Source organism: Pteronotus mesoamericanus, unplaced genomic scaffold (genome assembly GCF_021234165.1).
Source record: "Pteronotus mesoamericanus isolate MK-2021 breed Mesoamerican mustached bat unplaced genomic scaffold, CSHL_Meso_final contig_26, whole genome shotgun sequence".
NCBI classification, from domain to species: Eukaryota; Metazoa; Chordata; class Mammalia; order Chiroptera; family Mormoopidae; genus Pteronotus; species Pteronotus mesoamericanus.
In genome coordinates this window covers 842593-865104 of record NW_026555109.1, presented here as the reverse complement: position 1 = coordinate 865104, position 22512 = coordinate 842593, and the positions used below count along the sequence as shown (strand labels likewise).

The following is a 22512-nucleotide window of genomic DNA, read 5'->3' as shown; positions in this document are numbered from 1 at the left end:
GTAACTCCCCCTTCTGTCGAAGGTCATTGGGACTTCCTATTCTAGTTATAGGTGGGGGTCTTCCAAAAACTAACTCATAGGGAGTATACCCCGAGGGGTTCGGGGCATTCCTAACCCGTAGCAGGGCTAGTGGTAACAGGTCTGTCCATGGCAGGCCAGTTTCTTGATGGAACTTAGCTAGGGTTTCCTTGAGAGTTCAGTTCATTCGTTCCACTTTACCGGAGCTTTGGGGCCGATAGGCCGTGTGTAGCTTCCAGTCGATGTGCAGGAGCCGGGCGACCTCCTGAACCACCTGGGCGATGAACGCCGGGCCATTGTCACTACCAATGGTGAGTGGGAGCCCATATCTGGGTATAATTTCCCTGAGTAGGATTCGGGTTACTTCCCGAGCTTTCTCAGTTTTGGTGGGGAAGGCTTCTACCCAACCCGAAAAGGTGCAGATCAGGACCAGGAGATGCTTAAATCCTCGGCTGGTCTTGACTTCTGTAAAGTCAATCTGGAGGTCCTCGAAGGGCTGGGACCCCTTGTGTTGGACTCCCGGTGGGGCCCCTTGATGCGGGGCTGCATTGTTCCTTGCGCAGGTAATGCATTGAGCCAAGGCTGTTGAGCACAGGGTTGACAGGTTGGGGAAGTAGAAATACCTTTTGAGCAAGTTTTCCAGGGAGGTCTTACCCAGGTGGGTCAGATGGTGGCAGTTTCTGACTAAATTGCTGGCCTGGCTCTGGGGCACATATACGCGCCCATCAGGTAACCTCCAAGTTCCCTCGGGGGTTTCTTGTCCTCCGGCCTGTTGGGCCCATTTCATTTCTGCTGGCTCATAGTCGCGACGGTTAATGGAGTTCCCCAGCAGGGGTCCGAGAAGGGAGGGCTGTACTTCTGCCATCTCACCACATACTGCGGCAGCCTTTGCTGTCGAGTCCGCCTTCTGGTTCCCGCGGGCCGGTATGGTGTCTTGTTTGGAATGGCCTTTGCAGTGGATGACGGACACCGCAGTTGGGGCCCAAACTGCTTTGAGGAGACGCAGGATTTCTGTCTTGTTTTTAATTTCCTTTCCTTCTGCTGTCAGCAGCCCGCGTTCTCGGTAGATGGCCCCGTGGATGTGCAGGGTGGCGTAGGCGTACTTGGAGTCAGTGTAGATATTGACTTTCCGGTCCCGGGCCAACTCCAGTGCTCTTATTAAGGCCCAGAGTTCCACTCTCTGGGCCGACCATCCAGAGGGCAAGGCTTTGGCTTCTACCACCTGGTCAAGCGTGGTTACTGCGTACCCTGCCACTCGGACCCCTTCTCTCATATAACTGCTGCCATCTGTGAAATAGGTCACGTCAGCATTGGGCAGAGGCTGGTCCCGCAGGTCCGGTCGGCTGGCATAGACCTCCTCAGTAACCTCTAGGCAGCAGTGGTCTGGGTCCCCTAGTTCAGTCTGCAGGAAGATTGCAGGGTTTAATCTTTTTACAGTCCTTACCTGGACCCGAGGATTCTCTTGGAGTATGCCCTGATATTGTGTCAGTCTGGGGTTGGACAGCCATTGGTGCCCCTGTCCTGCCAGGAGGCTATGGATGCTATGGGGAACGAATAGAGTGGTCTCCTGCTCCAAAGTTAATTTGTCCGCTTCTTGTAGGAGGGATACCGCGGCTGCAACTGCCCTCAAGCAAGGGGGCCACCCGGCCGCAACGTTATCCAGTTGCTTAGACAGGTAAGCCACTGGGCGCTCCCAAGGTCCGGCTGATTGAGTTAAGACCCCCAGAGCAACCTTGTCCTTCTCATGCACGTGTAGATAGAAGGGCTGGCTGGGGTCTGGTAGGCTCAGAGCTGGGGCTTTACTAAGGAGGTCCTTTATTTGAGCAAAGGCCTGTTCCTGTTCTTTTCCCCATGCCAGGGGTAAGGTGTCTGGCCCACGCAGGGCCTGGTAGAGTGGCCTTGCTCTGGCTGCGAACCCCGGGATCCAAATTCTGCAAAAGCTGGCTGCTCCCAGGAACTCACGTAATTGTCTTCGTCCGCTCGGGGCTGGGAAGCAGGTAATGACCATTTTCTGGTCTGTATTTAGGGATCTTTTGCCTTGGGAAATTAGGAACCCTAAATATTTGACTTCTTGTTGGCAGATTTGTGCCTTTTTCCATGAGACTCGGTACCCTTGTTGGGTTAGCAGTTTTAGGAGCGCTCTTGTCCCCTCTAGGCATCGGCTCTGGTCGGGGGCAGCTAAGAGGAGGTCATCAACATATTGGAGTAGAGTTAAATCCTTTCCCTCGTCTGAGAAAGATTGCAGGTCCCGGGCTAGCGCTTCGCCGAATAACGTGGGGGAGTTCTTAAATCCCTGTGGCAACCGGGTCCATGTCAACTGTGTCTTTACCGCCGTATGCGGGTCTTCCCATTCAAAGGCAAAGATAGGTTGGCTGTCTGGAGCTACCGGGATGCAGAAGAAGCCGTCCTTTAAGTCTAGGCATGTGTACCAGGCGGCGGTTGGCAGGAGTTGGCTCAGTAGGGTGTATGGGTTCGGGACTACCGGGTGCAGTGTGACGATGGCTTCGTTTACCACCCGGAGGTCCTGCACTGGACGGTACCCTGTTCCGTCAGGTTTCTTGATTGGCAGGAGCGGGGTATTCCACGTTGATTGACAGGGGACCAATATACCCTCTTGGAGGTGCTTTCGGATGACCTCCGATATTCCTAGGCGGGCCTCCCTTGAGATAGGGTACTGTCGCTGGCGGCACGGTTTAGCCCCCGGTTTGAGTTCAATTATTACTGGGACCTGGTTTCAGGCTAGTCTAGGGGGATTGTCCTCGGCCCAGACCGTGGGGAAGTCCTGCAGCAGGTTGTCTCTAGCCTCAGGTCTGGGGCCATGGTCACCAGATTCCCCAGAATACAACTGGTATTCTTCCTCTCGTGGCAAAATGAGGGCCATGAGCCTAGGGCCGTCCACTTGCAGCGAGGCCTCCCCTGACTGCTGGAAGGTGATTCAAGCTCCCAGCTTCGATAAAAGGTCTCGCCCTAACAGTGGGACAGGGCATTCAGGTAGGTATAAGAACTCATGTCTAATCCGGTGGCCTCCCAGATCAACAATTCGGGCCTGGCAGAAGCGTTTTGGGCTACTTGGCTGACCAGTGGCCCCTACGATGGTGACTTCTCGTCCGGATGGGGGAGCTACAGGGGTGGTGACGACCGAGTGCTCTGCCCCGGTATCTACCAAGAAAGAGAGAGTCTGGCCCCCAACAATCGCTTCGACCATGGGCTCATGGGGGCCTAGATTCAGGGAGCCCGGTCTTCCTCATTCTGAGTCTAGGCCTGCCAGGCTAAGGATGGTGGGCGCTGGCTCAGAGGGCGCCGGACCAGCCTTCTTTTTCCGGTGCGGGCATTCTCTTTTCCAATGTCCTCTTTCCTTACAATAGGCACATTGGTCTCTCTCTACCTTGGCGTGCCCTTTCTGGTCTTTCGGTCCCCCTTTGCCTTTTGCTGCCAGCTGACTGAGGGCGGCTGCTAGCAGTGCGGCCTTTTTCTCTAATCTTTTCTGGGCTGCCTTCTCAGTGGCCTCCTCCCAGTTATTGTAGACTTTATTTGCTACCTCAACCAGCTGACTGATGTTCATGCCTGCAAAACCCTCTAGCTTCTGGAGCTTTTTGCGGATGTCAGGGGCCGATTGGGAGACAAAAGCAGTGTTTACCATTAGCCGTGTATCTGGGCTTTCTGGGTTGAAGGGGGTGTATATCCGGTAGGCCTCTAGGAGCCTTTCTAAGAAGTCCCCGGGACATTCATCTGGCCGTTGGACAACGCTGGCCACCTTTGACATATTGGTCGGTTTTCTGGCCACAGCTCTGACCCCCTGGAGGATGGCTTCCCTGTACCGGTCCAGGGCTGCTCTTCCCTGTTCGGTGTTGTGATCCCAGTCGGGTTGGGTCTCTGGGGCTGCCACCCGAGCGTACTGGGCTGGGTCTATTGTGCCCACTGGAGCGTTGGCTTCTAGATATCTCTGGGCCTCCTGGAAGACTCTGCGCCTCTCTTCCGTATTAAAAAGGGTTAGGAGCAATTGGCGGCAATCGTACCACGTTGGCTGGTGAGTTTGCATAATGGACTCCATTAGGTCTACGAGTGCCTGGGGCTTCTCCGAATATGAGGGTGTGTGGTGTTTCCAGTTCAAGAGGTCAGTCGTGATAAAGGGCTGATAGTAAAACATGACCGGTCCCGGGTATAAGGTCCCATCAGGCCCCGTTCGTGGCGGGCCCTGGGTCTCCCGCAGTGGCATCTGGAGGGACTGGTGGTGTCTTAAGCAGGAGGCGATAGGCGATTCTGGGGGCGCTGTTGCCTCGGGCTGCAGGGGCGAGACTGAAGGGGGCGGTGTTTCAGGCGCCTCTGCCTGACCTCCCAAGTTCCTAGCTGGGTAAGGGGGAGGCTGCACCGGGGGGTCTTCCTCTGGCGGGCCTTGATAGATAGGGGGTCTCGCCACTGGTTTGGCAACTAGAATGTGGGTTACATCCCTTTCTTTTGATCGGGAGCAACAGTTCCGGGCTCCCCTGGCTCGCCCTCCCGTAGCGCCTAGGTGACGAGGTTTGACCCCCGCACACTTCCGGAGCCAGTCTGGCATCTCTTGCGCTAGCTCCTGCCACTTTTCTATGTAGAGGAATTGGTTTGGGTGTCCTGGACTTCCTGTGACTATGAGATGGACAGCCCTAATTATGTCTAGGTCAAGGGTTCCTTCAGGAGGCCAACCTATCCCGAATGTGGGCCACTCAGCGGAACAGAAAATTTCTAATTGCCCCGGATCCATATCGGGCTGCTGGCCCCGGAACCGGTCGAAATTCCTTAACATGCAATCTAAGACAGTAGACTGTCTGCCCGCCATGATCCCTCCCGAAACGGCGCAGACAAACGGGGGCAGCAGGGATACTTTCACTTTCGCCCGCCTGGCCTCTCCTCTCGCGAGGGACTTGGGTCTGTCTTAGCTCAGGCCGCCCGAGTAGAGTCCGGGTTAGCTTCCCAGCTGTTATGCTGTATGACAGACCGAGGACCCGCAGGTTAGGGCTCACTCAGACTCCGTAGGCTCGGGGGAACACCGCTGGCCTGTGGAGCCACACAGTCAGTCACTCACTCAATCACACTGAGGTTAACACTTTCCCTTCCGACAGGGAAACCGTGCCAGAGGCCGGTCGGCCTGAGAGGTGATCAGCCTCTCCTTCCACCACTTATAGGTGGGTCTGATTCGGGTCTGGTCCCCGGGGCACTTACCAATCTGGCACCTTCAGGTAGGCTTGGGTCCGCTCCCCAAGTGCCCGGGTTATGGAATGACCCGAGGTCGGGGCCAAGGGGAGCCCAGCCCCTCGGGACCGGAAATCACCGGGGCACGTGCTTCCCTCTGGAGTCCGGGCTCGCCCGGCCGACCCCAGCCGTCTTCACCGGAGGCAAACGGCCTGCTCATGTGAGTCGTTTCCCGGTCAAGGAACCAAATGTTACGGAAAGCCAGACTCAAGACACGATTCAGGGAACAGAGTAAGCCTTTATTCACACGCGCAGGCTCAGAGGAGGCAGTCTCCAAATTCTGAGCCCCGAATCGGCGTTAGATAGGGGTTTATAAGCCCTAGCATTCCGGTGGGAAACGGATGGGCTTCCCAGGTGGGGGAAGGGATTAGCATTCAGGTGGGAGATTGATGTGCTACCCAGGCGGGGGAAGGGATGTGAAAACGGGCTACAGAAGCAGATAAGCAATGATTAACAGTTAACCTGGGTGGGGGTCTCTTGCTAGGCTGCTCCTCTTAAGTCATCTTGCCCTTATCACCCCATTTCCACATCTCCATGTCTCCACCCCTCCTATCTGTCTGGATGAATGTGACTTCTTTAATTCCTTGGTTGATGGACATCCATACAGCTTGATTTTCTGATGAATCTGGGTGATAGTTGTTTTGTAGTTTAGTTGCAATTTTTGCTGTGAATATGCAAGGAGGCAAGCCATGTTTACCTATGCCTCCATCTTGACCGGAAGTCTTTGTATCTTTTTTAACATCTCACTGGAAGTCCTAGCCAGTGAAATAAGGCAAGACATAGAAATAAAGAGCATATACATTGGAAAGGGACCTAAATAGTTTCTTTGTATAGATGAGATGATTGTCTATATAGAAAATTCCAAGGTATCAACAAAATGCTCCTTACATATAAATAAGTTTAGCATGTTGCTGAATACAAGGTCAACATAAAAATCAATCAAATTTCTACATCTAGGAATAAAAAGTATACTGAAACTAAAAATGTTGGGAAACGCCCTATCTGGTTTCAGGAACTGTAGCCTCACCGACAGGCAAGAGGGCCCCAAGGCTGGAATCTATCAAGGAGGCCTTAGGAAAAACAGACCATTGAGCAAATGAAACCTGCCTCCCTGGCAGGGGCTGCACCTCTGCCTCCATCACATCATCCTGTTTGGCCCTGTGATGGTCAGTTGTTGATGATGGGTAAGTTCTCTCAAGAGGAGGGACAACCTAAGTCAGACATCAGCCAGTATGGGCAGCAGACAAGGACCTGAGGGACATGGAGAAAGGGCAAAAGGCCTGTACCCCTCAGTTCAGCTTGGACATGGCCGGAGTCATTCTGTCTGAAAGAATTCTCCTTATCTCTTGGTGGCTCTGCCCCACCCACCTGGTTCAGGCTTGAAACAATACTAATGGCAGGTACAGCCCTAAACTGGATCCAGTGGTTCTGGGGACAATCAGGCCTAGAAGTAAGTTCCTTTAAGCATGCTTTGTTCTTTCCTCAGAAGTGATGATAACCGGCCCATACTGGAAAGGAGATTTACATTATTCATAGACCCTGACCTGAGGCAGATCTCTTGTGTTCCTCCAATTGTTATCCATGATTTCTCTGTTTTCTATAAACATAGCTTTTTGACATTGATTGATGAGCTTTGCTGTATACCCCTCTGCATATGGTTCTCAATAAAAGCCTTTGGACACGGGGGTTCAGGGCCTTCTCTTCCCTAGAGGGAAGAGCCATGTCCCCTCTCCTGGCAAACAGAGAAGTGTTTATGACGACTCATGTTTATTCCCCCCATCCATGATAACCCCAGGATGGGCTCTGTGGGATTCAGAGCCCCACCCCCTCCTCAGCTGGCTCTGGACAGTAACCCTCAGGATCCAGGAGCCCCATGTTCCACTGCAGTGCTCCCCACAACATAAAAATATATAAAATTTATACTAACTTACCCCAAATGAAATGATTAGGTATATATCTACAAAATATGTATAGGATCTGTATGCTGAAACTATAAAACTTAAATGCTGAAAGTAAATAAAGAATACCTAAATTAATGGAGAGTTCACAAGGAAAAGTTCTGGAGATGGAAAGTGTAAGTGATTATACAACGATATGAATATGCTCGATGCCACTGCACACTTAAAAATAGTTAAAATGGTAAATTTTATGTTAGGTATATTTTAAACACAATAAGAAGTAATAATAGGAAAAGAAAAAAAAAAGATGAAGTCATACTTTATTAAGGTGGGTCCTCAATCCAACATGACTGGTGATCTTAAAAGAAGAGAAGAGACAGAAAGGGGAAAAGGCCATTGAAGATCCAGAGAGACACATCAGAAAGATGGCATTGAGTAGATGGAGGTAGGCATTGGAGTGATGCCTCTGTAAACCAAAGGGCACCGAGGATTTATGGCAGTCATCAGACGCTCAAAGAACAAAGGAAGAATCTCCCCTAAAGTCTTCAGAGATAGCAGGGCCCTGTAGACACCTTGACTTTGGAATTCTACCTTCCAGAGCCGTAAGAAAATAAATTTCTGTTGCTTTAAGCCAATTTTGTGGCACTTTGTTTTGGGCTTAGGAAATGATATCATATTTCAGGTAGTTAAATATGAAAAAGAAACCTTTGATTAGGGAGGTTTGGGGAGGAGCAGGAAAGGAGGTTCTCAAGGGGATGCTCAGAAAACAGTGTTCCATCTTTTCATTTTAAAAAATTAGCTGCATTTAAATTTTGTCTGAGGAAATCCATTGTCTATTCAGGACTTATTATATATACAGTAAGGTGTGTTTTCACTTTACACAAATCTTAAGTGTCTCAAAAAGATAGTATTTGCATGATGGAATACTATATTTCAGATGTTTTGTTACCGAACAAATGGACCCGTGGTGGGGGATGTGCCCAGATGCTATTACTGAAACAACACCCCCCCTTCCCCAGGGTCCCTCAGTTGTAGGTCCTTTGCCTGCTGCCCTTGGAGTTATGGCTCTGAATGGCAGAGTCTGGTGAAAGGGAAAGGAACTATTTATTCAAAAGTTATACAGGTTTGATTAATGGCTAAATGTCACCCTTAAACCTCAAAATCCCTTTAAAACAATTACCAGCACACACACCGTCCTGCCTTCCCCTTCTTTGCCCAGTTAGGCCAGTCAGGCCTGTCAGGGGTACTGCCCATCAGAAGAAAAAGAACAGAAGTCTGAAGCTCAGCTAGGCAGGCCACTCGTGGTTCTCAGCACCATCCTCTGCATTGCCACGATCTCCAGCTCTTAATCCATAACCTTCTGGCACCTTCTCATGACCCAATAGCAAGAGTCCTTTCTCCCCTCTTTCTTCCCAAGTGGTCTTCACACTGTTTCCCAGAGACTGTGTCCCTTGTTCTCTCCTGAAGGCTCTGTCTCTCCTCCTCCTCCTCTCTAGTTACATTCTGCATTGTCTTTTAAATCTTCCTGATTAGCTTTGGTGAAATGCAAAATAACCATTTTTGCATATGAGGAATGAAGCAGTCCTGTTATTGATACACAAAATGACTTTCAATGGCCCTGCTCAAGGTTTCCATCCCCCATGGCAGCCCGTCCTGGGGTGGGGAGAATATATTTTCCTTGGACACCCGAATCTCTGGACCCCATTGCAAATACCCTTTGGGGGGGCCCTGGTTGTGCCCTGTTACAGCTTAATATATGGGAAGTTATTTAGGAAATATACTAAGTTTGAAGAAAAGGTTACAATGCAACCTGATTCAAAACTTGAAAATATATGTATGGCAGAGCATTAACAGTAGCTACTACTTTCTCATGAATTTTTCAAAAAAATTTTTTGCATGACTTTAGTAATCAGAAAAAACTAACAGCATAATAACCTTTGAATTTCAAAATTATAAATAATTAAAGTGATAGGTTGAAGTTAGCCTCCTGGGAGCTGGCTCTTACAAAATCCAAGCCAGAGGCCCAAAGAGCATAGTGCTGCCCATTTACCCAAGCTCATGACAGTTAGCTCATGTCCCTGGTGCTCCCCACCCAGTGATCTCGGCAGGACATTACATGGAGAATGTAATCCTCTGTGGTTACCCACTTATCCTTGGGCTCAGCACTTTGGAAGCAATTATGCCCTCAGTTTTTCTCCCACAAGAATGATGGTATTTCCCCATTTAGAGACATTTTCAATATGATTATTCTCTTACCAAGAAAAAACCCTCTTTAAACTGTTCAGCTTGTATTGAAAAATATTGACTTTAACCAGGCACCTTACTAAGTGCTATGAGGGACAGTATTATTTTGTGATTAGGACCATGAGATCTAGAATCAGATTGACTCGGATTTGATTCTTGGCTCTATAATTTCCTAGCACTGTAAATGAGCAAATTACCAATTTCTTTAACCCTCAATTTTTAAATCTGAAAAAAATGGAGGTAATATATAAAGGCATCATTTATTTACTTCTAAGAAAGACAAATACTGCTCATTAAACTTCAGCATGTTGCTTTAAATAATATCTCTGTATACTGCATGAGTTGGCCATACCAGCCTCTTACGGCTTTGAAATTTCTTTCATCTATACTAGAAGACCTTGGTTGCTGCTTTTGCAAGAAAATACAGAAGTGCAATAATTTCTCCCACAGCAAATTTCCAGCTCTATTTCCATGTGTTTCTGTGTTCACATAGTCCCAACAATGCATATAACCCAGTTGAAATGCTAATATTAACAGCAATGACAAAGTCTATGTACACACAGGCAAAGATAACTATCACTGCTGCATAATCAATACCATAAATTGTAAGGTGAATCAGGACTATGAGAGGTTAGTGGAGAAAACAAACAAAATAATCCATCAATTTGATGATAATCATGTTACCTCCCTCTTGGAGTTTTGTGATGTTTAAATTTAATTATGCCTGGCACATATTAAGCACTCATTAAATGTTAGCTGTTATTACACTCATGGTTATAACCTAACCCTAGCCCTTCAGAAGAGCCTAGATCCTGAGGTTTGGATAAAAAAAAGAGAAATCCTAATCTGTGTGATTATTAAGTTGACCCCTAGGCCCTTCCCTTTCTTTTCAAAGGGATTTTTATATGTCCTCTCTGACTTCTTTGATCCAGCCACTTACTGAAATATTATGTGCAGTGCTATGCAAAGGACCCTCTAGATTTGTAATCAGCATTCAACAAAATCAAGTCCAGTGACCTGTGGGTGTGCCAGATGAAAATGTTTGGAGTCCCTAAGCATTGCTCATATGTGTCTAAAGGTGGAAGGCAATTGGAGAGTCAAAAGAACTGCTAAAAACCAAGGAGGAGTTTGGAGAGAAAGCAAAATAAAAAACAAAACTCTAAAAATGACGGGAAAAAGATAAGCATTGAATGAGGAATGAGAACTCATTTCCAGTCCTGTACTTCTCCAAATCAACATGTGGCTAACATTTCCTTCCAATATCTCCAATTTGAGCATTATAAGGAACTGTTGAGGTCTTTTATGTCTACATCATTATTTCATTAAGGAGCACAGAGAAGGCCAGGTGGGGTGGTGCCTTGATGGAGACATGGCTTCCACTAGGTCCACAGTGATTCCTGCTCTTCTTCCTGATTTCCTATATTTTTAACTGTTGTATAATGGGTTCTCAATACAATGGAAACAATGCATTGACAGAAAAGTCAATTGATGAATATTACTTTTCGTCATAGCCAAGAAGAACTTGATAACTAATATACAAAGAAGTCCCTGGCTTTTAGGCACAAACCTTAAAGAAAAAAAATGAAAGAAACTGTGTCAGAAACAAAAATATCTTTGTTAGATGGGCTATAGTAGAAGAAACACAAACACCAAATAAGGAACATGAGCTTGTTTTTTTCACTTTATCAATAGACTTTTGTATAAAAGGACAAAGGACATGAACTTTGCATTAAAATAATATTTTTTTATAGCTGTTTTTTTATTTTTTTATTTTTTAAAGTAAATTTTATTGATTATGCTGTTACAGTTTTCCTGATTTTTCCCCTTTGCCCCCTTCAACCCAGCATCCCCCACTCCCTCAGGCAATTCCCCTCCCATTGTTCATGTCCATGGGTCATACATATAAGTTCTTTGGCTACTCCATTTCCTATACTGTACTTTACATCCCCAGGACTATTCTGTAACTATTTGTACTTTTTAATCTCTTCACATTTTCACCCATTCTCTCCCTCCCCCTCTCATCTAGCAACCATCTGGGAACTAACTTATTTTCTCTTGCTACTTTTAAGACTCTCTTTATCTTTCACCTTTAGTCTTTTAATTATGGTGTGTCTTTGAGCAGGCCTTTTTGCATCCATCATAATTGGGACTCTGTGTACTTCCTGGACTTTTATGTCTATTTTGTTGACCAAATTAGGGAAGTTTCCTTTCACTATTTTTTCAGATAGATTCCCAGTTTCTTGCTCTTTCTCTTCTCCTTCTGGCACTCCAATGATGCAAATGTTGGCCCTCTTGAAGTTGTCCCAGAAGCTGTTAATTCTATCCTCATCTTTTTGGAATCTTTTTTTTTTTTCTTTTTGTTCTGATTGGTTGTTTTTTGCTTCCTGATGTTCCAAATCATTGATTTGATTCTCAGTTTCATCCACTCTATGGTTGTTTCCTTGTAAATAGGGGATGCCCAACCCATGGCCCACAGGCCACATGCATTCCAGGATAGCTATGAATGCAGCCCAACACATAATTGCAAATTTACTTAAAATATTATGAGATTTTTTTTGTGTGATTATGTGTCACAACGTCACATAAAATAAATGTACGTACACTCTTGCTATTTGGATACATGCGTAGCTTCAGTTTTATGGTGGTATATGGCTTCCAGTGTGTTATCTTTCAAGTGTAGACAGTAGAATCGACACCATCAGATGTTACATGTCCTCGTGGTGACTTAGCAAGGCAGCAATTATCAATAATATTTCAACCTACCATTGCAACGTTTAGCATTTAGTGTTGTTTAGAAGTCAGGTAAGCATTCTTATTTGATTATAAAGGGTAATTCCACACCTCAGTGGCACCTCATTCATCACCTGCCACAGTTTATAATCAGCCCTCCGCCTCCCCCTGCATTGGCCAAGAGGGCTGTGGGAGGGTTCAAATCTCGCTTTTTATTTTCCTGTCAATTAATTTTCACAATAAAAATAAATAAAGTCCCTTATCTATTATTATTCTTTTTTAATCCCAGTGTGGCTTCTACAATGTCTCAAAAGAAAAATTACAGATGATTGTTCAGTGAAAAGTGGACAGGTGATGATTTTTTTGTCAAAGCAAATAGGCATACTGTTTGTAGAGGATTTGTGCAAGTTTACAAAGACTATAACTTGGAAAGGTATAATATGCAGAAACATGTTGCCAAATTCAATGCATATGAAGGATTGTATAGTAAGGACAAAAATAGTGGAACTGAAAATATGTGTCTTCTCAAAAAAATTTTTTCCAAAATGTTACAACTTGGGCAGATTCCATTGTAAAAGCTAGCTATGTGGTAGTACATTTAATAAATAGCAAAAAAAAAAAAAAAAATCAAAACCATTTAGTGATAGTGAGTTTATTAAGCAATGTATAGAAAGCATGACAGATATAATTTGCCCTGAAAAAAAGGGGAGATATTTCTAAAATCAGTTCATCTCAGCAGACTAGAGCCAGGTGAATTAAAGAAACTGGAAAATCTATCAAAAGAAGTTTGGAAAGTAAAGCTGCTGATTTTAAATTTTATGTTTTGGCAATGGATGATAGCATTGATACTACAGATATGGCTCAACTTGCTATTTTTATTAGAGGTATTGATGATGAATACAAAGTCTTTGAAGAAATGGCTTCTTTAGTACCATTAACAGAAACAACTAAATCAAGAGATTTATACAAAGCAGTAAAAAATATGTTAAAGTGATTTTTTTGTGTGTGCATTGCCAACATATCCAGTATAGTTGCTGATGGTGCTCCAGCGATGGTAGGTAAAAGAGAGACACTAAAAAAATTAATAGAAGATGATGCCACCCAAAACTCATGTTTGATGAAGTATCATTGCATAGTAAATCAAGAAAGTTTATGCACAAAAGCTGTAAAAATGGATAACATCATGCAAATCATCATTAAGACTGTGCATTTCATAAGAGCTAAGGGCGTGAATCATCGCCAATTCCAAGAATTCCTTAAAAGTATCAATGCTGACTATGGCAACAATGTTCACTTTTCGGAAGTAAGATGGTTAAGTCAAGGCCAAATCTTGAAAAGATTGTTATGATTTGCAACATGTTATGAAGTTGTTTATGGTATCAAAAAACAAATTTGTACCAGAACTTAATTATGAAAAGTGGCTTACAGATTTAGCATTTTTAGTGGATTTAACCACTCATTTAAATGAGTTAAACATGAGTCTTCAAGGTGAAAACCAACTTATAAATACCATGTTTCAAACCATAATAGCATTCCAAATGAAATTGAAATTATGGCAAGTTCAAATTAAAGCAAACAATTTTATGCATTTTTACACATTGGCTAAATACAATCCTGTGAACAGTGAAAAATATGCAGCTTTGTTTTCTGATTTGATACAAGAATTTGAAAACGGATTTCAAGATTTCTGGGAAACTAATCAACATTTTGCTATATTTGTGACTCCATTTTCAGTTGACATAAATGTTACCTGCCAATTTTTAAATAGAATGCACAGAACTGCAATCTGACATTCAACTTAAAGAAAAATTTGACCCTGTCTCATTACTGGACTTTTATGGGTCCTATCTTCCCAAAGACAAATATCCCTTGCTTCACAATCATGCCTGATTCATGTCTTCGCTATTTGGCAGCACCTACATTTGAGAGCAACTGTTTTCAAGAATGAAACACTTAATTTTACAGAAACACCCTCCCTGCCCCTGAGGGTCTTGCTACTATGGTTCTTTTTGCCCATCACCAGTAAGAGTGATTTTCAATGCCAGAGTTTGGTAAAAAGGAAAGAAATTATTTAATTAAAAGTTATACAGGTTTAGAGCAATGGCAGAGTGTCACTGTTAAATCCCAAAGTCCCTTTAAAATACCCACAAATACATACATACAGTTCTGCCTCCCCTTGCCAAACCAGCACAGTCAGGGGTACCATATCTTAGGAAGAGAAGCAGAAGTCCATTGTGTGGCTATACTCCCATTCTTAATCCAAAACTGCATCCTCATGGTGGGCTAGTGGAAGTCCTTCTGCATTCGTTCAAACCGTGTGGCAGAAAGAGAGAGTTCTGAGGTCGCTACATCCTGCTTTCTAAGCCATATGGTCAAAAGAGCCCGCTCTCCAGTCCCAAACCACATGGTAAAGCCTCAGTATGGCTGCCATGCCTGGGTTTTAAATCCTGGCTCATGTTTTCCTCCGTGACCCCATTTCTGACTCCTCCCACACTGGTTACACCTGCCAGTAGTCTGCTTTCTTCTGCCTTTCTTGGCTGACATTGTTAATCTGGGCAAGCATGGCCCCGTGACACCTCCAAGCTGCTCTGGCAGGCACGGGAAGGCCTTCTGCCTATATCTCATCACGGGTTAGAGTCATGCCCATCTCCACGCCTCTGAGTGCAAGCACAGCTTTTTAATGTTATTAAAACACTGGCCAAGATCTTCAGATATGCAAAGTAACTCCCTATGGCCTTGCTTCATTTCCCTCACCTCCCCAGTTGATAACTGAGGGGGTTTTCTCCATTTGGGGGGAACCTCTAGCTCAACACCTTGTTACACTAAGAGTAAAATTAGAATAAAAATATCTGATGAGCACCTTGAGAACTCACTGAGAATTGCAACTATGACTATCGGATACTGATGCATTAGTTTCTCAAATACAATGTCAAACATCCCCCTAGTTTTATGTTGCCCTCCTTTCTTTTACTTTTATAATAAAAAAAATTTTAAAAATCAATGTTTTATTACTTACATATGTACATTTTTTATATTAGTGATCACAAACTTGGGACCTGCTTGACAATTTTAAAAGATTATCAAAAGGGCAGCTGCATAGTTAGGGTTACTATTTGAGGACTTTTTTTGCTTATCTGTGGTGGTAGATATCACAAAAATTATACATGGACCTTTTTTTTTTTTTTTGCTCATCAATTTTTGTTAGTGTTTGTGTATTTAATGCATGGCCCAAGACAACAATTCTTCTAATGTGGCTCAGAGACGCCAAAAGGTACAGCACCCCTGCAGTAAATTGTTCTTTATTCCAGTTAGTGTATCCTTTGTTTCTGACTGGGTCTTTTTTATCCTGCTGAGGTCCTAAGTTCCTTGAGCATCCTTATAAACAGTGTTTTGAACTCTGCATCTGACAGATTATCTCCATTTCATTTAGCTCCTTTTTTGGAGTTTGGATCTGTTCTTTCATTTGGGCCATATTTCTTTGTCTCCAGGTTTTGATAGCTTCCCTGTGTTTGTTTCTGTGTATTAGTTACAGCTGCTTTGACTCCATGTCTTGGTAGTGTGCCTTAATATAGTAGATGTCCTGAAGGGTCCAGTGGCACAGCCTTCCCTAGTATCCAAGCTAGATATTCGAGGTGAGCCCTTCGTGTGGGCTGAGTACACTCTTCTGTGGTAGTTGAACCTTATTGCTGTTGGTAGATCAATGGAAGTGATTTACCCAGGCCAAACAGCTGCAAGGACTGGCTGTGATCACTGATCACCAGCTTCTGCCCTCTGTAGAGGATCAGCTGTGCAGAAGCAGGGTGGTGGTGTTCCAACGTGGTTTGTAGCTGTCCACTGTATGCACTGGCCCTGTGGTTTCCTGGTTGGTGCAGGCCAAGGTCAGGCCCCACCTGTGTTTTGCTTGGGGCCATCCTTCCTAAACTATAAAGCAATCTGAGACCTTGTGCTAGGCTTGGAGATTCCCAGGCAAAGCCAAGATGTAAATCTAATCCGGTTGCTGCTAGGGCTCACTGAAACCAGCTGTTTCATTGTTTGATAGGATTTTGGAGATACTACCAGTCATTCTTATGGAAAAGCTGCTTGGGTGGGTCAATAAATTGGGTGTAGCAGACCCTCTGGGGTCATTGTTAGCCAGGTTGATGGAGTGTCAGATATGGTACCATCTTACAGGCTCGTTGGCGGAGGTGGGTTTGGCAAAAGGACAATAGCCTTTGCTCACCTTGATGCCAGACACTTCAGTTTCTCTCTGTGTGTTGCTGGTGCCTTTCAAGTGGCTACCCCAGGGCCAGAGCTCAGAGGGAGTGAGCCTATGTAGGTGAGTCTGCGTGTGGGTTCTTTAAGAGGAACTGCTTGGGGCTCCAGGAGTTTCTTCCACCAACTCAATCCCTGCTGGGTTTTGCAGCAAGAAGTTGTGGGGACTTACCTTCCAGGCACTGGAACCCTGGGCTAAGGGGCCTGGTGTAGGTCTGGGACTCCTTGCTCCTGAGATATCCCTCCTGAATTTTTATCTACGTGGGTGTGGGACTAGCTCATTCTATGTCTGTGTCCCTCCTACCAGTCTGGATGGATATGGTTTCTTTAATTCTGTAGTTGTCAGACTTCCATTTAATTCAATTTTGTGGCTGTTAGACTTCCATTCAGCTTGATTTCTGATGTTCCCAAGTGACGTCTGTTCTATATTTTAGTTGTAATTTTGATGTGATTGTGTGAAGAGGTGAGCCATGTCTGCCTATGCTGCAGACTGGTAGTCATTTAAAATATTTTTTAAGCTGTTAATTACAGTAAAATTTTGTTTGAGGACTAGAGTGATTTACATATATAAATACTTATATACACTATTAATACATTAAATGTATATATTTATTTCATGATAAATATAATGTATATTTAGCTTCAAGGTCTAGAAACAAATATAAAGCATAAGCATGGCCAAAAATAGCAGTGATAAGTGACTAAAGGACTAGAAATTCTCCTCAAGCCACTTTTCAGTAAAATCAGAGGCTCTTATAAATTCTGAACTTGGCTTGCTGATAATTCATCTCCCAAATGCTGACCAGTTGGAAATAAATAATCAATCAAGGTGAAAGCTTGGGATGTCTGGAGGACAGTGACTCTGCCAGCAGGGAGGGGATGCTGGGTTCCTGAGGAATGTATTTAAGACAAAAACAAATCAGAGAAAATGGTTGGTTCAAGCTTAATCCAAAGAGGGAAGTGAGCCAAAGATTCAGGAACAGGCCACAGAACCAACAGCAGGGAAAGCTGTGGGTCTCATAAGGGACCCATACCAGGAACTAGCATCTTTCAGGCCTGAGGCCACTATCTGTTTTTCTGGGCTGTTTCCCATTTGTTCTGCATCAGGTTGTTCCAACCACCAAGGGTTTAGGTGTAAGTGAGATGCTCCTGGGGGAACTTAGTTGCTTGGAAATGAGGAGCTCAGGGGTATAAATTAAACCTCAGAGTTTTTTCTACCTTAATCAATAGACCTGGACTTTTGTACTTGGACTTTGATCAGTTGATGGTTATAACCTGTGGGTGTAGGGTTGGAGGGGCATAAAGGGAAACAAAACTCTCAGGGGTTTCTAGTTCTCCATGTGGATGGGGTGGCTTTGGCACCCAAGGGCGATCCTCAGAAAGTCATTGGTGAGGGTGGTGAGCAACAAGGCTTTCAGAGGCTGGCAATGGCATGCGCAGAGCTGCTAAGAGGAACCCAAGGGGATTGGAGTAGGGCAGCAGTTATGTCTGCCATGGTATATCTGCTTCCTTCCCTGTGCCTGCTCTGCTCTTCTTTCTGAAAACCAGAGCTTTCTTGTCTGACTGTGTGCAATGGGCCAGATGTGGCTATTGCAGGTTCTGCTTTCTACCATTTCCTATGCAAGTGCCTGTGAAAGACTGAGAGTCTCTGCTTCCCCATTCCATCTCCCCAGGAAAAAGAATCTACAGGCTTCTTTTGGCCAGCTGTTTCCAACTAAGACAAACTGACTGTGGCCATAGGGCCAAGGATGGTCCATAGATCCGCCACTGAGTGTGAGACCTTAGCCTGTGTGTGTGTGTGTGTGTGTGTGTGTGTGTGTGTGTATGAGTGAGTGAGAGAGAGAGATGTTGGGGCACAGGGATAAACAGAGCAATAAGTTCTCTGAAAGGGTTAGGATGGACCTGGACAACTCTGCACTGGATCCTCTGCTCTGGGCTGAGTCTACTTCATACTCTAGATTTTAGAAAAGCAGATGTCAAAACTGTCCAGATGGAAGAAATAGATCTAATTCCAAACACAGGCTCTAAAAGCCTAGTTGGCTCAAAAGGGATAAACACTTACCAAAAGCAAAATTCTGAACAAGCAATTACCAATGATGTTTTTTTCAGAGGAAAAAATGGGAGGATGTCTAAAGAAAGCCAGGCTGTACATGAGTGACACCAATATGAACAGATTATAAATGATTGTGTACACAAGACAGTAGGATGTATATGGAATCAAGTCAGTGAAAGTTATGGAACAAAAAAATAGTACCAGGAGCCCAAGAACAAAATATTCAGGAGCTTAAAAAAATAGATGTATTTGAAATAAAAAGAATCACCAAGAGATAACTCACTGTTTGATACTGCGGTATAACAATAAAAGAATAATGTGGGAATGCAGACCTTTTTAAGACATATTTGTTAAGTGGAAAAAGAAAGTTTAAAACAGTACAACCAGTGGGATATTTGGTAAATGTATAATCACATTTATACTTATTTATTTAAAAAGAGAGAGATCTGGGTGTTGAGTTTTGGGGTAACTTTTTCTGCTCTTGGTCTACTGTTTTTCCCTAATTTTTAAAAAGATTTTATTTATTTATTTTTAGAGAGAGGAAAGGAGGGAGAAAGAGAGGGAGAGAAACATCAATGTGTGGTTGCCTCTCACCCACCCCCCACTGGGGACCTGGCGCACAACCCAGGCATGTGCCCCGACTGGGAATTGAAAGGGCTACTCTTTGGTTCACATGCTGGCACTTGTTTCCCTACTTAAAAAAAAAAAAAAAAAAAAAAAACCAACAAAAAAAACTATGAACTCCACTGTTTTTACAATGAAAAATAAATTTGAACAATGAAAGAAAAAGGAGAGCTACATAATTTCAATTTATTTTTTTAATGAGAAATTTTTCAATGAGGAATAGGGAGAACAGACATCCTTAAGAGTGTACAAAGTTCTGGATAGAGGAGGAGTTAAGAGAAGATCTAGATACTTCAAATGAGTTTAAGATTCCAGACCCAAGCAGATTATCCCACAGAATCCTGCAGAAACTTTTAAATTGTGTCCTGAAACCATTGCTCGTAAACTAGACAAATTCAGGGCAGCAACAAAGGATAAAAGATGGATCAGTGAAAATAAGTTAAAGAGAGAATTTGCTTAAATTTAGAGCTGTTCAGAAAAGGCATCATTTGTCTCCCAGGGAACAGCTGTTTCTTGTGCCTGGACATGATGGAGCAGGAGCTAGGTGACATGTGTGTCCTCCATGATGGGAGTTTGGACCAGGTCAGGATTCTTGAAGAAGCATTGGTGGTCTTGACCACTGTAGCTCAGTTGGTTGGGCATTGTTCTGCAAAGTGAAGGGTTGCCAGTTCAACTCCTGGTCAGGGGCACATGCCTGGGTTTTGGGTTTGGTCCTCAGTGTGTGCACAGATGAGAGGCAACCAATTGATGTTTCTATCTCACATCAGTATTTCTCTCCATCTCTGTCTCCCTCCCTTCCCTTCTCTCTAAAACTAAATAAATAAAATCTTTAAAAAAAGAAAGATTAGTGGATCACAAAGTTCCCCTGATATACTTAAAACTGATCTAAAAACACAAATTCTCTCTTGATTCTTATGAATGATTAATGCACAAACCATTGGTTTTCATTTACAAACAACACAGGGTCATCTTGTCACATATGCATAAAATATGTGACAAGATGATTTATTGAGGCTTCTCTTCCAACTTCCCATACATCACATCTCCCATCCCACTAAGCTGGGCAGGACCTATGTGCCCCTCAGCTCTGCCATTAATCCTATTCCTCAGAGGAAGTTGGGGGCTACTGTACCAAAAATAAAATTATTTAAAAGATGCTTTACCTCATGGCCTTTATTTTTATAAAAACTGGAACTCATCAGAGAAATCATGCTCTCATCCTTTGAAGACATCAATCGAAAGAGGAGCATCTTAGAGGCAAAAGCAGGGGAGCATGAGGGTTACTCCAGCTTTGGGCTTTCCTTCCTGCTGTCCGCAGCAGAAGTGTTGAGATTTAGGAGGGGTTAGGGAGGCTGAACCCTAACTACCAGGCTCCAGACCCCAAGGAAGCAGAGGCTTAAAGAGACTATGATTGGTTTAGAAAATGGAGATGACAGTCAAGAAAGGAAAGAAAGAAAGAAAGAAAGAAAGAAAGAAAGAAAGAAAGAAAGAAAGAAAGAAAGAAAGAAAGAAAGAAAGAAAGAAAGAAAGAGAAAGAGAGAGGAAGGAAGGAAGGAAGGAAGGAAGGAAGGAAGGAAGGAAGGAAGGAAGGAAGGAAGGAAGGAAGGAAGGGAGGGAGGGAGGGAGGGAGGGAAGAAGGAAGGAAGGAAGGGAGGAAGGAAGGGAGGAAAGGGAGACAACAAAGAGGGCACAAAACCCAAGGGAGTAGACTTGCAAGTTCTCTGCCCCATGTGTATAATTTCTGACTTCTGTTGAGAATCTGGGAAGAAAGAAGAGAGAACTTAATAATGATGGAAATGTAATTTTCCTCCAGCCTCCTTGGCTGGAAGATTGAAAGATTTAGTTTGATATAAAGAAACTTTGATAAAAAGAAAACAAAGCTTCTCAGCAAGCTGGAGGAGTGGGTTGGTGGTGGTGTCTGTGTGGCCTCTCCAGCAGATGCAGACATGCAGATCTTGGTGAAGACCCTGACTGGCAAGACCATCATCCCCAAGGTTGAGCCCAGTGACACCATTGTGAATGCCAAAGCTAAAATCCAAGACAAGGAGGGCATCCTGCCTGACCAGCAGCGTCTGATTTTTGTGGGCAAAGAGTTGGAGGAGTGCTGCACTTTCTCAGACTACAACATTCAGAAAGAACTACCCTGCACTTGTGTTTCATCTATGAGGTAGCATCACTGAGCTCTCTCCCCACCAACTCACCCAGGAGTACAACTGTGACAAGATGATCTGCCGCAAGTGCTATGCCTGCCTACACCTCTGCACTGTCAACTGTGGCAAGAAAAAGTTCAGCCACACCAACAACCTGCGCTCCCCAAGAAGAAGGTTAAATAAGGCCCCTCTACCACATCTTCGGGCCCAAAGGATGGCCTCCTGCCTGAGCTCTGTGACTTGGGGCCTCAATAAAGTTTCCCTTTCATTGACTGGAGTGGGAGGAAGGAAGGAAAGAAGGAAGGAAAGAAATGGATAATTTTTTGCATACCTTGAATTTTTTTTTTTTTTACTTTTTTTGAATTGTATTTTTAAATCATGTTTATTCTATTTCAGTTGTCTCAATTCTCCTCCTTTGCCCTCCGCCACCCATCCCATCCTGCCTCCCTCTCCCACAGTCAATTCCCACTCTTGTCCATGTCCATGGGTCCTTCGGACATGTTCTTTGTTTAGTTGCTTCTCCTTTCCACTACTGTACTCCTTCCCCATCCCCTCTGGTCACTTTCAGTCTGCTCTATGTTTCCATTCCTGTGGTTTATTTTGTGCATTAGTTTATTTTGTTGAATAGTTTCCCCTTTTAGGTGAGATCATATGGCATTTGTCTTTTACCACCTGGCTTATTTCACTTAGCATAATATTCTCTGCATACCTTGAATTTCTGAACTAAGCCTTATACGTCTCACTAGGTGTACCATTACTAGGGTTAAAAGTGATGTCAAAGCTATTGGTAAGTTGGCAACATGTGTGCATACTTGGATAGTTGGCATTTCTGCAGTCCAGGAAAATGATGCTATTTATCAGGGCATGAACAGTACTATCTTGAATAGAACATGGTCTCCCACTACTGCCATTCCTGCTTTATTTATTAATTACTGTTAGTTTATCCACATCATTTTCAATTTAGTTTGTCAATGGGTTCCATGACAATGAACTTTTACCACAGTCATTATTTATCTCAATGCTCAGATTGCTCCACATTTGACTACTGGGAACTCCTTCAACTTGCTACCTCTCATCCTTTGATACTTCCCCATTAGTATTTAAGTCACTTTCTTACTTAACAGCAGAAGATGTCTTGTACTTTCCCTGCCCCAACCCTGTAGTCAGACATTTCCAAAACACTCTGGTTCCTTTTAGTAGAGAGTGGTATTTAGAAACCAAGATCTATGTTCTACATGTGCTAGTCATTCCAAGTGTACCATTGCTTCCAGGCCCTCTCAGCAGATAGAGTTAGGAAATGGGTGTGAGTGTGTGTGCA

General features: G+C 44.2%; 1 pseudogene; it reads left to right on the top strand.

The window, feature by feature from the left end:
* Positions 1 to 20987: 20987 nt before the first annotated feature.
* LOC129071167 (ubiquitin-60S ribosomal protein L40-like) lies at positions 20988 to 21955 on the top strand (annotated as a pseudogene).
* The last annotated feature ends 557 nt before the right edge of the window (positions 21956 to 22512 follow it).